Source organism: Astatotilapia calliptera, chromosome 7, assembly GCF_964374335.1.
Source record: "Astatotilapia calliptera chromosome 7, fAstCal68.1, whole genome shotgun sequence".
Taxonomy (NCBI): Eukaryota; Metazoa; Chordata; class Actinopteri; order Cichliformes; family Cichlidae; genus Astatotilapia; species Astatotilapia calliptera.
The window spans coordinates 35,093,477-35,114,258 of NC_137428.1; the positions used below are offsets into that span (position 1 = coordinate 35,093,477).

The window sequence follows — 20,782 nt, forward strand, 5'->3', positions numbered from 1 at the left end:
GGCAAAAACAGAGTCTTTATAATTCTAAAGAGTCAATATTTAGTATGACCACTTTAACACAGCCTATTCTCTTAGTACCGAGTAGTAGTCTTCACAAATAGTTCTCCAGGCTTCTTAAAGGTCATTCAAAGCTCTTCTTTGGACGTTGGCTGCCTTGTGTTCTGTTCTCTGTCAATATAATCCTACACTGCTACAGTAATGTTGATGTCCGTGCTCTAGGGAGACCAATCAATGACTGACAGTCTCACGTGGTGAGATAGATGCTGAAAACTGAAGTTGTTGACAATCAGACACTTTCCAGATAGATTTTGATCCAACATGGAATACTGGGTGCATTTCTTTGAATTCATAATTTCATACATTTTGATTTGGATCTCCAAAACTACTGGTGGAAATGCAGCCCCAAACCACAACTCATCACTCTATCAAACCTTTTGCCACATGATTTTCAGTCCAGATCTTGCATAATTTGGCATACCGCAGCCTCTTCTCCCTTTTCTTGAGTAGATGGATGGCTGTCAAGAAGCCATCCATCCACAGTGACCATTTCTGATGAAGCTACAGATCTTTGGGAATCACCTTGTTGGTGCAAAAAAAAAAAAAAAAAAAAAACCCCAACATTTTTTGCCTGTTAAATTATATTGTCTTTGACATTTTTCAACTAATTACTACTGCTCAGTTCAACTTTAAAAAATATACAAGAAAGTCTGGCTACGTGGAAGCAAAACATTAAGAAATGAGGGTTTTTGCACAGTACTGTACTTTATCTATCTATGCCTAATCAACAAGGTGTGCTGCAGTAACTTCCTATTGTTTTCATCACACTAACGTGCACCTGTACCTGTAAACAAAAACATTTTTTACCTTCCTTAATAAGCCCATCTATACAAAACCAGGCCCATAACAAAATCCTCTTTTCAGCGTAATGTGGAAGAATTTGGCCTGCACAGGGCATTGAGCTGAACCCCATCCAACATCCGTGAGATGAAGGCTCAAGTGTCCACATACTTTTGGTCATGTAATATAAGCGTTTCAAGATTAATGCATCCAGGCGGCGACCATGTGTGTTGTAGGCGCACCAAATCATTCAGTCTGCTAGAACTTAAGAGAAACCTTAGCATGCTGTGAACACAGCACTCACTGTTGGCATTACTAAAAAGCGGAAACCACTTGCGGTGCTGTTGCCTTTTAACGCTGCAGAGGGCTGTTACATATTTTAACCTGTTTTTTTTTTTTCTCTCTTTCTCTTTCTGCTGCCTTACAGTACTAAACAGTGTTTTACCCCTCCCCCATTGGCTTATTTTCTGTCATTAGATAGACATTACCACATGTGAGCAGGTAAAGTGCCATTCGTCACGACTTGCCCACAGGTGGGCTCGTTCATTACTCTGTACTTGAAGAACTCCTTTCAGAGGATTATGAACGCAGCTTTTCATCACATTTGGAGAAACTGAGTCACCGTTCTTAAGAAGACTGGCATTGTTGTATGGTGGTCACACACTCACCTGGGAGCTCACTGAGATCCCTCTAAACCAAAATGCCAATGTCATTACATAAGGTGCAGGCCTAAGATTAATTATGCTAACAGAGTAGGAGTATTTGAGCATGATGTGAGAGATAAAAACCTAACTAAAGATCACTGTCTGAATGATTTACATGAGCACACAACAGCAAGGGTGATTTAGACTTTTTTTTGAAGATATATAATTATTCCAGCAGAATAAACGGATTTTTTAAAAAATAGTTTATTTTTTAATTGATAAATCTGTGTCTGTCAGCCCCATCGTAGACCCACAGGCTCTGTCCTGCTGGCAGCAGAGCTGCACAAATCACCGCTCGACGAGTGCAGCATGATCACACTCTTCTGCTCGGAGGAAATACATTTCTGACAGACCCAGTGTCACATCAGCAATTTCAACATAAAATCACTTAGAAGTAAAGAAGGCAGAAAGAACTAAAACAGGCAGATGATAAAAGAATCAGAAATTAAAGTAACAAGAGGTAAAGCGCATAAAAGCAGCTGGTGCAAGCATTTTACTTAAATAACCAAGTGAACAGATACACTCATTGACCCCTTTGTTTCTAATGAGCCAGTTCCTTGGAAGTTACTTGGAAAACAAAGTCAAGACGACCTGCTGAAAGTTCAAAGTGAGCATCAGAATGGGGAAAAAAGGTGATGTAAGTGACTTTGAATGTGGCCTGGTTGCTGGTGCCAGATGGGCTGGTCTGAGTACTTCAGAAACTGCTGATCTCCTGTGATTTTCCCACCATTTCTGAGGTTTACAAATAATGGTCTAAAAAGGAAAAATTATCCAGTGAGTGGCAGTTCTCCGAGTGAAAATGCTTTGTTAACACTAGATTTACTAAACCTGCGCAAATCCCCTGAACCTAAAACCTCCGAGAATTACTGACTTTTTTATTTTCTGGTGCAAGTCCCAAGGTGTTATTCACCCCTGCTGAGGTTTTCGCAGGTCGTCAGCTCGATTCTTCTCCTGCTTTTGTTGTGAAAACCACCCATTATCTTTGAGGCCTGGCACATTTGCATTTGTTGACTCATTTGTTGACTAGCTCAGATCCAAGGCAGGAGAAAAATCTGTGTTACAACCCTCAAAAATGCCTGCCGTATCTGTACAAAATATCCCACACATTGACTGACCTGCAAATATGAAAGACGCATTTACAATATATGGAAATACAAGTCTGTTTAATTTATAAAAAATTGTGTGAAAACAGAATGAAACGTTGCTAATACAATGACATGAGTGACATGTGTGATCTCTCCAGCTTTGCATGTTCTCTCCTCTGCCTGTTCATGTAAAAATAGCAAAAATTAATTAAATAAATAAATTCTGTCCCTCAGTTCAGTTCTTTTGCAACACGGCAAAAGACAGCACTGTGTGGGTAGAGGGGGACATTGGAATGCCCAGTGCAGTAGTCGCTCGTGCTTCACTGCGCAAGCTGGACCCACAGAGGTCTGCTAAGGTTTGTCATTGCCATAGTACATATCCATCCATCCATCCATCCATCCATTCGCTTCCGCTTATCCTTTTCAGGGTCACGGGGGGGCGTTGGAGCCTATCCCAGCTGTCATAGGGCGAAAGGCGGGGTACACCCTGGACAGGTCGCCAGTCTGTCGCAGGGCCAACACACAGGGACAGACAACCATTCACACTCACATTCACACCTAGTGGCAATTTGGATTATCCAATTAACCTATCCCCACAAGCTGCATGTCTTTGCATGTCCTTACTTGGGAAAGGACCCTAGTCATCAGAAGGGAGAGAGGCTGGCAGAGAACGTGGTCATGAAACTGATGGAGTCGTTTTTGGATGATGGGAGAAATGTCACAACGGACAATTTATTTCACTGTCAATGTCACAGGCTGTTGCAACGCAAAACAACATTGCTGGGCATGGTGAATAAAGTCCGGCGTGAAGTTACTCAATTTGCAAAAGACACTGCACAGCGAGAGGCACTCTCCATTTCAATGCTTAGAAGTGGCAGTGTCTCCTTGACAATTTATGCACCTAAAAAAAAAACAAGACTGTGTGTGTTCTCAGTTCCATGCACCAAGACGTGACGATCGGTGATGGCAGAAAGAGGAAACCCAACACGGACAGACTATAACCACATGAAGGTATGTGAATGTGTGTATAATTTTACACCAGTGCTACAATGTTTTCTGATGGGTGCTATACAGGCCTATAGAAAAAACCATATACTCATGACTCTCTCTCTCTGCTTTTACAGTGTGGTGTAGACGTGTTGGACCAAATGGCGCAGATGTACTCCGTAAGAGCAGCAACACGCAGGTGGCCAGTAGCGGTTTTCTACAATATGCTGGACCTGGCGGCAGTGAATGCCTACATTTTGTACAAGGCATGTTTCTGAGTCTTATAGCCAAGGAACTTCGTTGCCGATTCATGCAGCACAAGGTAATATTAGCACAGAGGCTAATAAGTGTGTATTTTGTATCGATACGGCAGGAATTTCTGAAGGTTGTAACACAGAGGTTTGGCATGCCTTGGATCTGAGTACACAAATGTTACGCGTGCGCGCACACACACACACACACACACACACACACACACACACACACACACACACACACACACACACACAGCAAATCTGCATTTATTAGTCCCACAAGTGGAAAATCTGCATTGTCATTGCAGAAAAGTGGACAGTGCAAGACAAAAGCAGCAAAAATAAAAACTGTACCAAGAGTACAGTATAAAAAGTGGACTATACAAACAATCTGGAGACATAATTATGGACACGTGCATATTGTGTATATGCACAACATTGTGTATATATCTTTATGGACAGGAATGCAATGTGGTGACAAAGATTGACATTAACTAATATTGCATATGAGTAATATTGCACATAGAATCTACCAAGGTGTATTGTAGGCTGCAGGTACTTTGAGTCTGACAACGATTGGAAGGAAAGACCTTCTGGATCTCTCCTGGTTGGCAGTTGGGGAAGGGTGTGTTTGCACAACAAAAGCAGGAGAGAAAGCAGCAGAAAATCTCAGCGGGGTGCTAGGAGGTGTTAGGTTCAGGGAATTTACGCAAACTTGCGTAGGGTTAGTAAATCTAGTAGTAGGGACTTGCACCAAGGAAAAAAAGGGTCAGTAATTCTACAGAGGTCAGAGGACAATGGCCAGACTGCTTTGAGTTGAATGAATCCTTAGGCTGAACACCCACCTAAGGACTCAGCCTAAGGACCAAACAGTGAGTTTCGATGAAATGCTTTGTAATAACGAAAACTTTAAAAAGACAGGGAGTGAGCAAATGAACAGTAGTAGTGGAGTGATATAAGACCACCTGTTTGACCTTTTAAGTGTCCAACAGCTACTCTAGGCATAAATCTGCAAGTCATGCAGGGTTGCTTAGACTGGAAAACAGTAAGTAACAAAAGTCAGTGCAGGATGAGATGAATGTATGCTGACCTAAATCCAACACTCATTATGTTTCAGTCCATCTGATGTTATCAGGTTGCACCTCAGAATGTTCAAGAACTAAGCGATGCAGTGATCCTGATCTGGGAGGAGAAACCGCAGGACACCATTCATTGTTTCATTATGGGCATGCCCCAACTTCAGGCATGTATACAAGCATGTGGGGACTGCACAAAGGCATGAGCAACACTTTGAGTTGCTGCAGTGAAACTTCCGCAAAATGGACCAGCCTGCTGCCTCATTTCTCCACTTTGATTTTTGGGTGTCTTTGAATTCAGCCCTTTCCAGGTTGATAATTTTCATTTCTATCAAACAATGTGGAATCCTTTCATTCCTTACACATTACCCAGTCTATATCAATATAGATATCGCACATGATCTTTTTCCTTTTGAGAACTGGTGTGTCCTTTTCTTTTGAGCAGTGTATTCCATCTACCTTTAAAAATAACAATACTATAACCCAGATGGCGCAGTCAAGATTGTGGCATCGATGATGTTACAATGTCATTCTTCCATAATAATGTAATCACGTGTATCTTAAACATGTCACAGGAGATCAGCAGTTTGTGGTTAATTATTAGGAAAACCAGGCATTTACCAGGGTTTGTTTTGATTCAAAATTACATAATCTTGAAACAATTTAAAATTTGCACCGAAGCACAATAATAATATTAACATCAGTCACACAAACCACAAAGTCTTCTGTCACAGATTGACCTATGAGAAACTGCTGAAGCTACAGTATCTAAATAAGCAATAATTTATAGCCCCAGGAATTAGAAAAATTTTCCCACACAGTTGCTGATCTAATGTGCTGATGGTCTTTATTAAGCCCCAGTTGTGTGTGAGCATTCAAGAAAAAAAACGTTTTGTGTGCCAACAAAGTGCCCTTAAGGAAAACCTTCCCCCAGCGCCGTAATGAAAGGATCAAGCCATTACGACAGGGCGGGGGTGAAGAGGAGGGAGGGAGGGAGAGAACTGCTGCCAATCATGTCTGTTCTGTTTCCTGCAAAAGTAAAACAGATGTTTGACGCCTTCAAATGTGTGAACACTAAGGACTCTTAGGGTTAGTCCAGTCTTTGGGAAACTGCTATTTACCCTATGTAGCCACAGACTAAGATTTTCTATATGATTCAATATTTCAGTGGCCAGTTACTGGGCCGATGTTTTGAATTAAAATTAAAATTCAGTGACTCGCCCAAGATGTTGTCATTCAGTTTGACCAATTAGGGCTCATCCAATTATTCATCTTAAAGTTGTGTGGAGTTCAGCTCGGTCCTAAATTAAGATATTCATCTTTGCTGCTTGTGCTTTTAAGTCATCAAAATTCTCCGATACCTTTCTTTTCCAGTTTCCCTTTTAAGATTTTACACCCAGCTCCATGCATGCACCAGGCAAGAACATTGCTAGTCTCTTGAGGGGTTAACACACAGATGACAAACACCTCAGAAAGACCAGAAATACTTCTTTTGCTTTATGTCCTCCGACTGAAGCTCAGTACTGGCAGGTGAAAAGAAGCAGGTGTGCCCTGGAGCCAAAAAAGGACAATTGAAGAGTCTGTTGGGTGGTCAAACAACACCCCCTCTGTGAAGCCAGGCTTCTCAACTGCCATCAAGTGTGGCCATTCAGAGCAGGTATAAATACCTCTGCTTTTCAAAAATTCTACAAAGGGGCTGGTTATGAGCCTTTCCCCATGTCTCACCTTTAGCTATGAAAACAACAACAGCGCAGAGTGAAGACAAGAGTAACCAAAGAACCTGAAGTTGGAATTTATTTTCGCCTAACATGTTTTGTGCATATCTTAAAGCTGAATTGGGATTCCCATGCTGTAATTTTAAATATTTTGTTACTATATAACACCAGATAACTTTGTCTTCTTATGCATCCCAACAGTAAAACACATGACAGCCATCCTGTTGTATTCTGATCTAGAAAAGACCAGTCAATGTGTTGGACTAAACTGGCATATAACCAGTTTTTTATTTTTTATTTTATTTTTAAATTTTCAAGAACAGTGCAACAAATACAAACAAACAAACAAAACAAAACAAAAAAGAAAAGGAAAGAAAAAAAACACATACATGGGGAGAGTACTGAAGAGGAAGGAAAAAGCATAAGATATATATTATATATAAGAGTAAATCAAGGGTTACAGTTTTTCGGCAACGTTGGGGTGCCCAACTCCTCCAAAGATCAAAGATCCTTGTTTGCCACTTTGCTAGCCTAATTATTTATTGTTATAGTAATTTTTATTATTATTCTTGTTACTATTATTATTAGCAATTTATCTATTATTATTTAATATATATGTTTTTTCTGTATATAGTTACCGGTAAGTTAATATGGGTCAGCTGCACCAGCGCCACTGGGACAACAGGGCCCCCGGAAACCCATGTATCAATCATACTTCCAAAACCTTACAAAAAGTCAGATCTTGTTGGTTTAACATATTCAGTCCATTTTGACCACTGTTCATAGAACTTGGATGACAGTTTTTCCATGTTGTAGATTTCATTGATTATATTGATCCAGTCCTCCTGTGATGGTGGTTCGACCTTTAACCATTTCCTTGTAATTGCCTTTTTGCTAGCAATCAAAACAATTGCCAACAATCTTATACCAGACTTCTCCCAATTTTGCATATTTACATCCCCCAAATATATACACTGAAATGAACAGGGGATTTTAACTCCAAAAACGTTATTTATATGATTACAAATATAGGACCAAAATGACCTTAGTACATTACATTCCCAGAAGATATGATAATGATTGGCCCCAGAGGTTCCACAAAGCCTCCAACACGAATCACCGCTTCCCTGGTGCCTTTTTTGAATTGGTGTAATAAAGTATCTCATTAGGTTTCTCCATCCAAACTCTCACCATGTATTGGAGATTGTTGTGGTCCACTGCAGTTGACACATTTTTGCCCAGTTTTCACTATGAATAAGTACACTGCCTTCCGTCTCCCAGCTTCTCTTACTGTATTCTGAGTTGATCACTTTGGCATGCTGGATTGACTTATATAGTTTGGATATCATGCGACTCAGATAATGGGATTTTAATAGTGTGGAAAAAGATTCCACAAAACCCAATTCACTGTTTTCCATTATAATTTTAATGTTTTGATCAAAGTAATGCCTGACTTGTAGATACCTATAAAAATTATCTTGACCCAATCTATATTTTTGTTTTAATGTCTTGAAACTCAAAAATGTCCCCTCATGGGCCAAAGAGTAATTTGTAGTTAAACCTTTTGAGACCCACATCCTAAACCTATTATCGTGAATATTGGACAGAAAATCAGAGTCATAAGCAATCCATCTCAGTTTCCTAGCTGCTTTCTCCAGCCCACTTGTTTGAATAACTCCATCCCAACATTTTAGGAGAGAATCGTACATAAAACCACCCAAGATTTTATTTTATTTCTACGCTTTGTCTTATGTATTGACTTAAAGGTTCAACAAATAGAGAAAACAGAAGTGCAGAGGTCCCACATCCGTGACGGGTTCCTCGTTCTAGTCTGATAGATTTTGTCAAGTGGTCTAGTGTATAGTGCAGCGACTGTGTCAATTATACCGGAATGGAAGCCAAATCTGGCTTTTTATGCATCCAAACTTATCATACGTGTTTCCAGATTACTTTTTCTTTTACATATTTCATAATCAATAAAGTTTTCCTAATATTGTCCTGAGTTTGTCTTTGTCTAATAAAACCAGTTTGGTCTTTATGGATGGTAAAAAGTTTTTAACCAATATTAAGTACACTTACTGGTATTATGTAATTCCCACATTCTAATTTGTCTTTATTCTCTTTAGGAATTATAGAAATTATAGCCTCATTCCATGAAGGTGGTCTAGTTTTTTTTTCCAACACCCAGTTGAATGTTTTTACCAATGTTGAGACTAGTTGTTCTTTCATAATTTTGTACCATTGTCAATTAAATCCATCTGACCCAGGGACCTTACCATTTTTTAGTCTTTTAATGGCCTGTTCAACTTCTTCTTTAGTTATGTATGATATGAATCTCATATTTTGGTCGTTTGTAACTTGGCACAGCTCCAATTTTGCTAAAAATATTTCAATGGCTTCCTTACTGCTACATTCTTTGGGTTGGGAATACAGGTTTTGATAGTAATATAAAGTAAAGCATTCTTTGATTTTTTTCAGGGTTAGTTTCTATCCTATTTCTTACTGGATGTTTAATTTTGTGAATTGTTCTTTCTTAACCTGTACGACAGAAGTTTTAATGTTTTAATGCCTCCTGTGTCATAATACCGTTGTTTTGTAAATAGAAGGTTCTTTTGAACCTCTTCTGTGTTTATTGCATCTATCTACTTCTGTACTTCTTTTATTTTTTATCCTGGCTGAATTACATAGTGAAACTGAGTTTTCTTTCACTAGTTTTCTAAGTTTACTTTCTAGCTCATGTAGCTTTTGCTTTCTGCGCTTCTTTAACACAGAGGAGATGGCTATGATCTTACCACAAACTACTGCTTTTATTAAGGCATCCCATAATATTACTGGTGAAACCTCACCATTATCGTTGTATTCTAAGTAAGATTGAATTTCTAATTTCAATGTGTCTTTAACTTATTCAGAATGTTTGCGTTTATCCTCCAAATAGTAGATTTTGTTTCAATAGCTATGTTAAGTGTCAAGTACACAGGCTCATGATCTGAAATGGTACAAGTACCAAAGTCATATTCAACTAATCTGCATCTATCGCTTTTAAACTTCAGGAAAAGGTCAATTCAGGAGTAAACATTGTGCACGGAGGAATAGTGGGTACAGTCCCGTACAGTAAGGTTATGTTCCCTCCATATATCCACTATCCCAAGTAGGGCTTTTCGATATAACGATATATATCGGATGATGATATAAAAACGTCTATCGTTTCATTTTGCATTTGTTATGCATTGCCTTTAGCAACAACAACGGTAACACCATCGCGTGTCCGCTTGTTTATTTTTCACATAAACCTTTCACAATAAAGCTCAAGATCCTGTTGAGACTTGAATCACGAATCACGTGAAAGAGGATGCAGTTTTTACTGATGAGAAGCAAAAAAGGAGCCGCCAGGTGCTAAAAAATAAACCTTAGATTCAAACGTTAGAACAGGCTTTTCCCTGCAGCACGTCGTGTAATAAATACTCACAAAGAAAACGGCAGCCGTTACAACTTATGTCTAAAAATGTGTAGTTTCATGCATCGGTAAAACACTCGACTCCAGATACACGACGCCCAGCTGGAAACACCTCAGCTGCCCGAGATTCACAGAATTTACAGAAAATGTTAAATTTTTGTGATTTATATCGTTATCGGACGATAGATGTTTTATATCGGGATATGAGATTTTGGTCATATCGCACAGCCCTAGCTCTTTCATGTAATTATTAACCTTTTTACTAATACTTTTACTTATACTTTTAGTATTAGTAAAAAGGTTAATACCTTTTACTTATTAGTAAGTAAAGGTCTTTGTCCTCCCATTGGAACTATCCATTTTAGGATGCAGGCTTATGTTAAAATCGCCCCTGCATATTGGAATTCCTTAACTTTGAGTTGTAAATAGCTCAAGCACCTGTTTATAAAATGCCCAGTCACTACCTGGAGGCATATATACACTTAGCAGACTCACTAAGACTCCATCTATTTTACCCTTAACCATAATGTATCTTCCCTCCTTATCTTTATGCTCAGAAATAAAATCAAAATTACTTTATTGGAAATCAAAATTGCTACCCCTGTACGTCTCCCAGAGCTATGTGAGGAAAAATATATCTTGGAGTATCCCATTCTGTTTAATTTTGTATGTTCACTATCAGTGAGATGAGATTCCTGTATATATGCTATCTGAACCTTATTCCTTTTTAATTGCGATAACATTTTTGATCTTTTAATTGGATTTAGTATGCCATTTATATTTAAAGAGACAAACTTTATAGGTCTACTAGACATCTGACTGTATTACAACCTCATTGGCATGCAACCAACTTAAACTATTTTTGCTGGTATAGCACCAAATCACAACAGTCACGCCAAGGTGCTTTATTTTTGTAAAGTAAAGACCCATCAATAATAGAGAGAAAACCCCAACAATCAAATGACCCCCTTTGAGCATAATAAAACTACTTAGACAGAAAAGTCCACAACTACATTTGGCACAGATGTTAACCAATTAGCAATTGATGGAAGTGAGAAACGAAGCAAACCAGTCTATCATTAAAAAAACTGCAGTACTCCTGATGTCCACTTGAGGCTAACGCCAAAAGCACACACAGCCTGAACACACACAATGTTTTGTCTCTATGAATAGTTTCCCTCTTCGTAACAACTGTGTGAGAGGTAAATTTTTCACGACTCATCTTTCATAATCTGGTTAAAGCTTAAAGTTATGGGTGTGGCTGTTTTACTAGTCAGTCACCCGTGGGTGAAATTCTAGTACGTTATTAGTCTGTTACTTAGCACTAATTAGCAGGTGTCTGTGTGTTAACTTTAGCTGAAAACGTACTCCTCTGGTCCAAATGTGGCACTGTTACTTTTTAAAAACTAGTTCATTATGTTACTTGTAGCATGCCTTTTGCCCTGCTCCTTAACACCTCATGAAATCCACTGTGACATAATTACCAGTTAGCAAGATAAACCTGAAGCTACAGTCCCACACACTGGCACAAATCTCTATCCTAACTCTATCCTAGCACACAAGCTCTTTCTTGTAGTGTGTAATTATTAACACACTGCTGACAGAAAAACTAAAGTGTCAAGGCGATGATATGAAGGCTACAATTCTCCTAACATTGATTTTGTTACCTGCTGATGCTCAGGCTCTGGCTGCTATGCTTGGGACGACATACACGCTGCTCTGGGTTCTTCACTAGCTTTACATTCTGTGCTGATCAGTGTTGGTCAAGTTACTTGAAAAAAGTAATCAGTAACTAATTAATGATTACTTCCCCAAAAAAGTAATCCCGTTACCTTACTGATTACTTATTTTCAAAAGTAATTACTTAGTTACTTTTTAAAAACATGATTTACAACCTGAATAGGTAATAGATCTTTCAGCCCAATACTACTTTTTCTGCATAATCCATCATATAAAACGTAATCAAATGGAAAAGTCTCTTTTTAAAACTTGTTTTATTACTTTTAATCTTTTAACTTTATGCATCAAGCAAAAATTATATGCAACATTCTCTGACTGGAAGAAATTTGTTCAACATTTAAACCTATTTTCTGCACATTCCAGCACATATTTTTTTTGTGTGTGTGTGTTTACACTCACTCTTTCAAATAAATGCAAGTGAAACACAGCAGAAAATAAATAAAATCAAAGACTCAGCAGTCCTGTTGCTCTATTTTCACCTGTATAGCAGGCGGAGGTTTGCCCTGGTGCAGGTGTGCCGCAGCGGTCAGTGGAAGAATCCACAAGTTTCTCTGTGAATTTCACATTGCGTGGTAGCGCACTCGGTGCTTGCTCGGACGTTTAGGGTTTTTTTTCGCTGTAAAAAGAAGTTTTCTTCCCACGCAGTGAGCAGCGGACGCTAATGTTTTTGTCACTTTTTACGGAATCAAACTCAAAGTAAGGTCAGTACTTCCACGCTTTAAACGCTGCACGCTCACACTCTCTGCCGCACTCGATATATTATCCATTGTTGATCTGCATACAGCTGTTGCCAAGAACGTCGCACACGCTTACGTCATTGTCATGAGACAATCTCGCAAAAAAACAAAACAAAACATGGTTTTAGTAACGCAGTAACGCAGCGTGCTTAGGGGAAAGTAACAGTAATCGAATTACCTTTTTTGCAATAGTAATCCCTTACTTTACCTTACTTTAATCCTTACTTGAAAAAAGTAATCTGATTACAAGGAACATGTTACTGTAACGTGTTACTGCCCATCTCTGGTGCTGATGCTTGCAAAGAGTCGATGTTGTGTGTGAAGTAAAGCACGTTTGTTTTGTGTGCAGTTTTTGTGTTTTGTGCAATAAAGATACAAATAATTTATATCTCTGCTCTTCAGAAGTTGTAGACCCCTCCGCTGTTTTCCTTCTACCTACACACCAACTGAGATCAGCTGACTGTAGTGCACATGTAGGAATAAGAGGCACACTTGACGATCTTTTTTTATTTCTCTCCTCCCACCATCCAACTAAAGAATCTTTGTAATGGAAATAATGAAATAATTGCATTTGTAATTTGATTGCTGAATTTATTAGCGTGTTATAATGTTGCATTACAAAGTAACACTGAAATATGTTCACTTTGGAAAGAAAAAAAAAAACCAGCAAGCAAAACACAAATTTTGCAGAGTTCAGAATCTGAGTGACATCACAGCAGCATTGTACAGTCTGTGTTAACCGTCAACGAAAGGAGGAATTTGGTACTAGCGCTGGCAATGTTAGCAACACTCAGTAAAACTAATCTAACATTGTTTGGTTATTAAAACATGTGATTAATCATTTCAAATGGCTCCTAAATACATACACAATATTTGCACAGGCAGTGGTTAACCTCATCCACTAGTCTGTGGTCAGTTTTGACTATTTTCTTACTTTAAGACTAGTCAGCTAGTCTATTTTTTTTTAGCCTCGCAATAATCAGCCAGGCAAATAGTTCACACAAATGTCACTATTAGAGAGCTAATTTTGTATATATTGGACTTAAAAAGGAAAAGAAATATGCTCAAGAGTCAGACCAATCCCCAACTTCAAAAGCAAATGAATTTAATATCAACAGCATCACATGATTCTCATGTAAGCAAAGGTTAAACCTTAGGAAGTAAACACAAACAACATAAGAATATACCAAACAACAACAAAAATCATATACACTGTACGTGGTTTTCTTTAAATTCCCCAGCCGTTGTAAAGTTTCTTGTCTTATTGCTAGCATGCTACGTTCTGGTCCTCTTCATAAATCTCTTCGGCTGCCTTCTAATGAGGGAAAGTGAAAGTCTGTAATAAATGAATGCCTTCATGATGAGCCACCATTGTCATAGAAAAGAATATAAAAGCCTCTCGAGAGACATAAAGACAAAAAAATAAAATACACCAATAATTCTGTCTTTACATCAATAGCTACTACAACTATTTGACTTACTAAGTTTAAGGAGTGTTGACAGTAGATGTCTTGGGCAACAATGAGTTAACAACTTTATCTTCACTGATGCTGATCCAGAAATATAAGCACTTGAAGCTTCACCACAATGCAGTTTAAAATCAGAGAAAAGCTGTGCGGTGGGATGATCAGTCATCTGCCATCTTATTGGAAATTGTTTTGTGTTTATGAGGCACACATATGGTTCCCATGCATTGCTCCATGAAGCTACAAAAACGCAATCATTCAACGTGATTTCTACACACATCAGCAACCGTAACCGAGTGTTGAAAGCTCTGAGCAGTGAAAAAAGATTTGCTGAAAGTTTCAACAGATGGGGCAATTCAAAACCAGAAACATTTTACATAAGCAGAAAAAAACTTTGAACATGTTCCTTGTTTTCTGGAGTGAAAAACCTCAAATATTCCCATTCCACAGGGATGATACAACGGCGTGAACATGAGCACCAGCATGTGGAACAAGATTTTCTTTGGTTGGGACTTGTAAATTGTTAAGAGGATGGAGACAAAAAGGGTACACTCCAGAGCTCAAATTCATTATTCTAAAGTGCAGACACACCTTCGTGATTTTTTTGACTCAGACATCCGTGAAGTATATAAAGAGCTTATGCAAACTATATGACAGGCCATTACTGTAACAGCTCTGGTGCATTTGCCAGCAGCAGACAATGGCACTACTCCAGAATTAAGCCGATGGACTGCACGCTTACTTTATTTGTGTAAATCTCTGGAGTTATAGCAATTATCAAGCCTGGCTGGTGCCCAGCTGTGAGTCAGTTCACTGCTGTCACAAACATGATGAGTCTGAAGGCAAAGAAAACAAAGTAACTTACTCAAAGGCCTTGAAAACAAGTGGCCATCAATTAACAGACGACTTACATTTTAGGCTTTATCTTCATCTTACTGTATCGTCTTTACTTTATAATACAGCACAACTTGAGGCGACTGCTATTGTGATTTGGTGTTATTTTAAAAAAACAACAACTGTCAGTTAAATTAACCGATACAATGTGGTTGTTTGCAAAGCAATGCCTTTAAACCAAGCGGTAAATTAAAAACTTACACATTAAATACATAAGCAATAATCATAAACTGTACATAAAAGATAGAAGCACTAACACTGGCATCACCATGTGATTTTCCAGGGACTGCATTTTGAAGCCTGAACTTTAGGATTTTAGCTGTTGTTTTTTGATTTTGCATCCATAAACTGTAATGCACAGACACAGACACCCGGTATTGGTGTTAGCCTAAAAGCCTATTAAAAAGTCTATAAAGCCTATTAAAAAGCCTATTATTAAAAAAGAGAGAATTTCACTCACCAAAATTAGAGCATTTATCATGTTGTTAGATTAAAATGCACTTGCAGTGCAAACAGAGGCCCGGTTTAGTGGGGCCTAGCAGACAGCTACCACCTACACAAGCCTGTGTCAGCACAAATCCAAAAGGCTGTTATAAAGGGATCAAAACTGATTTTGTACCAGACAGTAAACATGTAATAATCATCCCTGAAGTTGTGTATTTTAACCAGTAGTTGTTGGTAGTGTACAAAAAGCTAGGTTCGTTCAGATGTACTGACAGAAAGGCTGCTGCCGGAAAGTCTTGGTTATCACCTTTTTACTGGGATTTTCCACACACTGATCTTCCGGCATGATAGCTGAAGAAGTGAAACAGCTGTCTGCGTGGCTTTCTCCTGGCATGTTGGGGCACACAGGGGGTCACTGAAACATGGCACAAACACCAAATGTTTCCTCGCCTGAGGCCAGAGGTGCAAACTTTCGTGTAAGCAGATCAGTGGGGCCCAGGTCCTTCAAACCCAGACGAGCACACTTCTACTGTTTACATTTTACACACAGCACCCTGTAGCAAATGCCAGGGCACAGAGGAAGAAGGGAAATGCATAAAGTGTAAAGCTGACCCGCTGTCTGTTACCTGCAAAGCAATACAGATATTCACAGAAGTGGGCCATCTAGCTGGTGAAAAACAAGAGCACTGAAAATGATGATTTTTTCCTGGATGTGTGCAAGGGCGCATGTTTGCTGTGAGACGCCAGAACAATTATAATAAGAAGACAACATGTCAAATGTGTCAAATTCCCACCCATTCTGTAGACTTTTCTGAAGCACTATTTCTTTTTCCCAGCAGAGCTATTAGTTAATGGGAACTGATTAATGACGCGATAATCACACAGACATTTTAAGACATCACCTCCTCGGTCTACATCAGACCCTTTTCGCCTCTGCCTCCTAGTCTGGCCCACTTCCAGCTGCTGTAATCAGGGGAAGTGGAGCCAGCTGCCGTGCTGTCCTGCGGTGGGATCACATTACCCTAATAGGCTGAGACAGACCAACAGATAGCTCAATTACTGCACTGCTACAATTACTGGCCTTTGCTCTGGTAGAGGGGGCATATCAAACAGGCAGAAGATTAAAGACTTCCACCTCCTCTGGCAGAAAACAAGGCCTGGGGAATCACTGGGCCAGAAAGTAGGAAATGAGAAATGGAAAGTTGGAGTGAATACAGGAAACATAAGAAACGATTGAGATGTTCCTAAACATCTCAATCATTCCCTCATCAGAAAAGCCATGAGTGATGAGCACACCTATGACCACGCTGACCCGTAGCTGTACTGCAGATTGTCAAATGCTCACAGATGCAGCATTCATAATGGAAATACCTCCTGCTAGTACAGCAAGGGACCACTGACTTCATGAAGACTGTCTATCATGGAGTAAGAGATCCAATGTTGGGATATTATTTCAAGAGCTGTCCTTTACAGGGGATAAACCAAGCTTACGTAAAACCTGGGTTTGTGTGAAGATGGGCTTGTTAAGTGGGATTACAGCCCAGTGGAGGTCACAGAGGGATTTAAGTGGACTGAATGCATCTAACAGACATGTTTTTGGCCTGTGTGTAATACGGCTCAGGGAACACAGTTGATATCAGCTCTTGTCTTGAAATCCTACAATATCGGGAAAAGCAGGAAAGACATGCAATACTGAATGGAGGTTGGGGGTTTGTTAGCCTCCCCTGGCAGTATATTTAGGAGTTATTATGTTAAAAAGGGACAACCAGGCAGACTGGAGTGTTAGAAGCTATTTTTTAAAAAGCCTGTACACTATAATAAAGTCATTATAATCTCAACACTTGGAAACCGTACATATAATTATGCCTGCCTTTACACCACACTGCTCCAAGGGATAACATTCATACTGTTTGTTTGCTTTCAGGCTAAATACTTCATAATGTCACTTATCAGATGTAAGCCGCAGGATGCGATCTTTCTCTTGCTTTACTTAAAGTGGTTATCCACAGCAACTAATCACTAAGCACTGAAGGCTTGAAGAGAGACACGAAAACTTCCTGTGCTGTTTTTCCTCTGACTCAACTGCTTCCGTCATCCCAAATCCAAAGAGAGCCTTAATAGCACTGGAGCCAGTCCTCAGTGAGGAAAATTAATCATTACAGTGGCATAAGTTAGAGGAGAGAAAGGGTCCCTTTGATATACTGACTGCTAGGTGCAGGGCAAATCTTTGTTGAGCGATGCTTCACACAATACTGATGACCTCAGAAATATTGTAACTGGAGAGTTACAGCACAGGGATTTCTTATAAAGCGACACACTACTTCACAGCAAACCAAAATATCACAAAGGCACTTTAGGTTTTCTTTGGAAGCGCTTCTGAATAAAACCGAAGAATCACCCCTTTAAAAATATAATTTAACTTTAAGCTTTAAAGTTTAAGCTGTAAGCTGTGAGCTTAAATCTGTGCTGTAGGTATGTTGTAACTTCAATCCCTTATAAAAACTCCTGTAATGCTCTAATGTGATGTGCACCTCCCCACAGATGTAACTATGCATCACACTCCCAAAGACTGTGACTTGCCCATTCGTTTAAGCTAATTACAAAGATGCAGGGGTTAATACATCCTACGTATACAAGAATACATTATTCTATGAGGAGATAAAAACCAAGACTCAGGGTGTCACAAGCCCAGATAAATGGATTTCATAAGGAAAGGCCCCCGGCATAAAATCTGTGACAAATCAAATGTAAAGACACATCTGCTCTGGCAAGCCCTTGGGAAATAAAGTAGCAGCAGATATTACCCATACCAACAAAAAATGGATGGATGAAGACATGAGGTGACAAACATTCATGTTTATGGCAGTTCCCCACAGCATGTCTCCTTGAAACAATGTTCTTTAGTTTTCCCGATAACTGAGGAAAAGTCGAGCAACACCAGTCAACACTTGCCCTGATGAGCATACCTCCGGGTCAAATTCCTCACTGGAGTGAATGGCACTAATGACATGGATACAGGCCTTCATAGTTTGAAGGCATTTCCTGCAAATCAAAACAAGCACACTGTAGATGTGAGAAATGACAAATATTTATTTTGATTCAGCTGTTTGAGATTTAACAGCAAGTCTGAAACAGACAGCACTATGTACAGACGAAAAAAGGCAACCTTTAAACATCTAAGCCAGGTTCCATGAACAGTTATCCTATTTTCACCCTTTCCTAATTGTACTGAAATGCCATTAGCTTTGTTTTCCATGTTGTTACTTCTTTTTCACTTAAAACAAAAAACTTTCTTTACAGTTTACTAACAGTTAGTTTCCTGAGTGGTACTGTTTTGTTTTACTGTTGTCTCTTCAATAGCTTTTTTGGGGGATGAGTGGGGTCATTGTATGTTGCACTATACGAGCCACCAAGACTGCACACCTACACTCTTAGAAAGGATGTGTTAAAAAATGACACAAAAAATGTGTTGTTACACTATTAACACATTTTGGAGGTGGTGACCCTTGGAAACCCATGCTATGAAGCTATTCTTTCTGACACATGAAACATGAGACTTCCCCAACATTTGTTAAGTGTAGTTTTTGTACTTGTTTACTCTCTGTCCAGCTCACCTAGTTGTTATGTTCGGGATTTCAAAGAAGCATGTTGCCAACAGGGAATCTGTTGAGTGTCCTCTGCTCGACAACCTATGCAATATTAACACTCGTGACATCTATTTTTTTTTTAATTTACATTTATTGGCCATCATAAATACTGACATCGATGGATTTTTAAATATCTGCTAATAACATCAGCCTGTTGATACATCAGTCGGGCTTCAATGCCGATTGGTTGAAATGATGGGTTTAACAGAAGAAAGAAACGCATTAAAACATCAAAGTGCTGGAAGACTGAAGGAGAAACACACCTCCACTGGAGCGGAGGACAAATAAGGAGCACCCACTACCACTACACATTACTTCTGTTATTATCATAGCACAGGATTAAACAGAGTAGCAGCATCACACACAACAGCAGCCTACAAAAACTTGTGGCGCAGAAAAATGCATCATCTTCCCAACAGCTCAAGTAACTAACTGACCAATCAAAAGAAGACTGGATGAATCAATGCTGAATGAATACATCAACTATGCACAACAACTAAAATTAAAACGAGCATGTTTTGTGGTGGGATTTAGTTAGTTCAGTAAAAGCAAATATAAGCTGCTGTTTTCACAGATGTTGTGCATGAGAGATGTACAATGCACATCTAGATCCAGGAACAGATTACATCCTGGGATCACACCTTTGGGGGCTGCAGAACAGATGAAGGGGTGAAAGGGTCTTTGCAGACAAACTCCAAGTACATCTGGAGAAGCTGATTTTACAGACAGACAGTCTCTTAAGCTGGGCTCTGCCCAGGCACATAAACAACACCTGCAGTAATGAACTGGCCTGTGTCCTACAAGCAACATGAGACTCTGTTTTCCCATGTCAAGAAGAAAGATTTATTTTAAGGCTTTAGTTCTAGAGACAAAAACATGACAGAATTTGAGGAAATTATTTGTGATTTTATGCTCATTAATGGTTTTATAACACTATTGTTTCTTGCTTGTCATGATTTGTTTGCCTCCTTTTGCCAGCTGAGAAATGCATCCTCTGAAGCTGCAACCACACGGGGTGAGGAAGGCTCTGAGGTACACATGTCTCACATACCAGCTAGAAAAATAAAGCTGTGGAGGGTGGAAACGGGTAGGGCATAACAGCCTGTAAATTAACATTTTACACGAGATGGGGAAAGCAGAGAAGGGGCTTTTGGGTGGCCTCGTGAGCTTGTTAGTCAGGTAGTGAGCCTGCTGGAACACTGAAGCAGAAACACATCTCCACTGGAGTGGAAACGCATAGAGTGAAACAGGGTGTGTGCTGGACAATGGACAAACCACCAGAGACCAGGCCCACCAAGAGATCATCAGGACTAGGAGGAAAAAAAAAAAAACTTGTCCAAGGAAAAGAGGTCAATATTTCCACAGAAAACATTTATATGTAGTGTCAACACTGTCTCAGCAGCCTGAAATTAATTTTTAATGCATAGCACTCCGAAGTTTGTTGATTTTCTGTCCCGATTGTTGTTTTTGTTCAGTAATCTTATAGTCATGACTCACAACAGGAAACCAGATTAGTTTCCCAGGTACATAACTGATACTGTATATGTTTCATGTTACACTGCAACCATGTTACTACAATAGGGAACCTGATTCATGTTCTTTCCTCTCATATAAATGTATTTCCAGACTGAAATGAAACAGGATCCGGGCCTATCAGTGTGTGAGAACAGCACCGCATGACAGCCGCTGCTGTTACCTCTGTACAAACAGTGCTACATACATCTGTGCTTTCTTTGTGTGGT

At 39.3% G+C, this 20,782-nt stretch overlaps 1 protein-coding gene across 1 annotated transcript in view; it reads right to left on the minus strand.

The window, feature by feature from the left end:
* LOC113026024 (uncharacterized) overlaps positions 1-20,782 on the minus strand; it is a 122,703-nt gene that overhangs the window by 86,123 nt on the left and 15,798 nt on the right. The gene's annotated exons all lie outside the window — the stretch shown is intronic.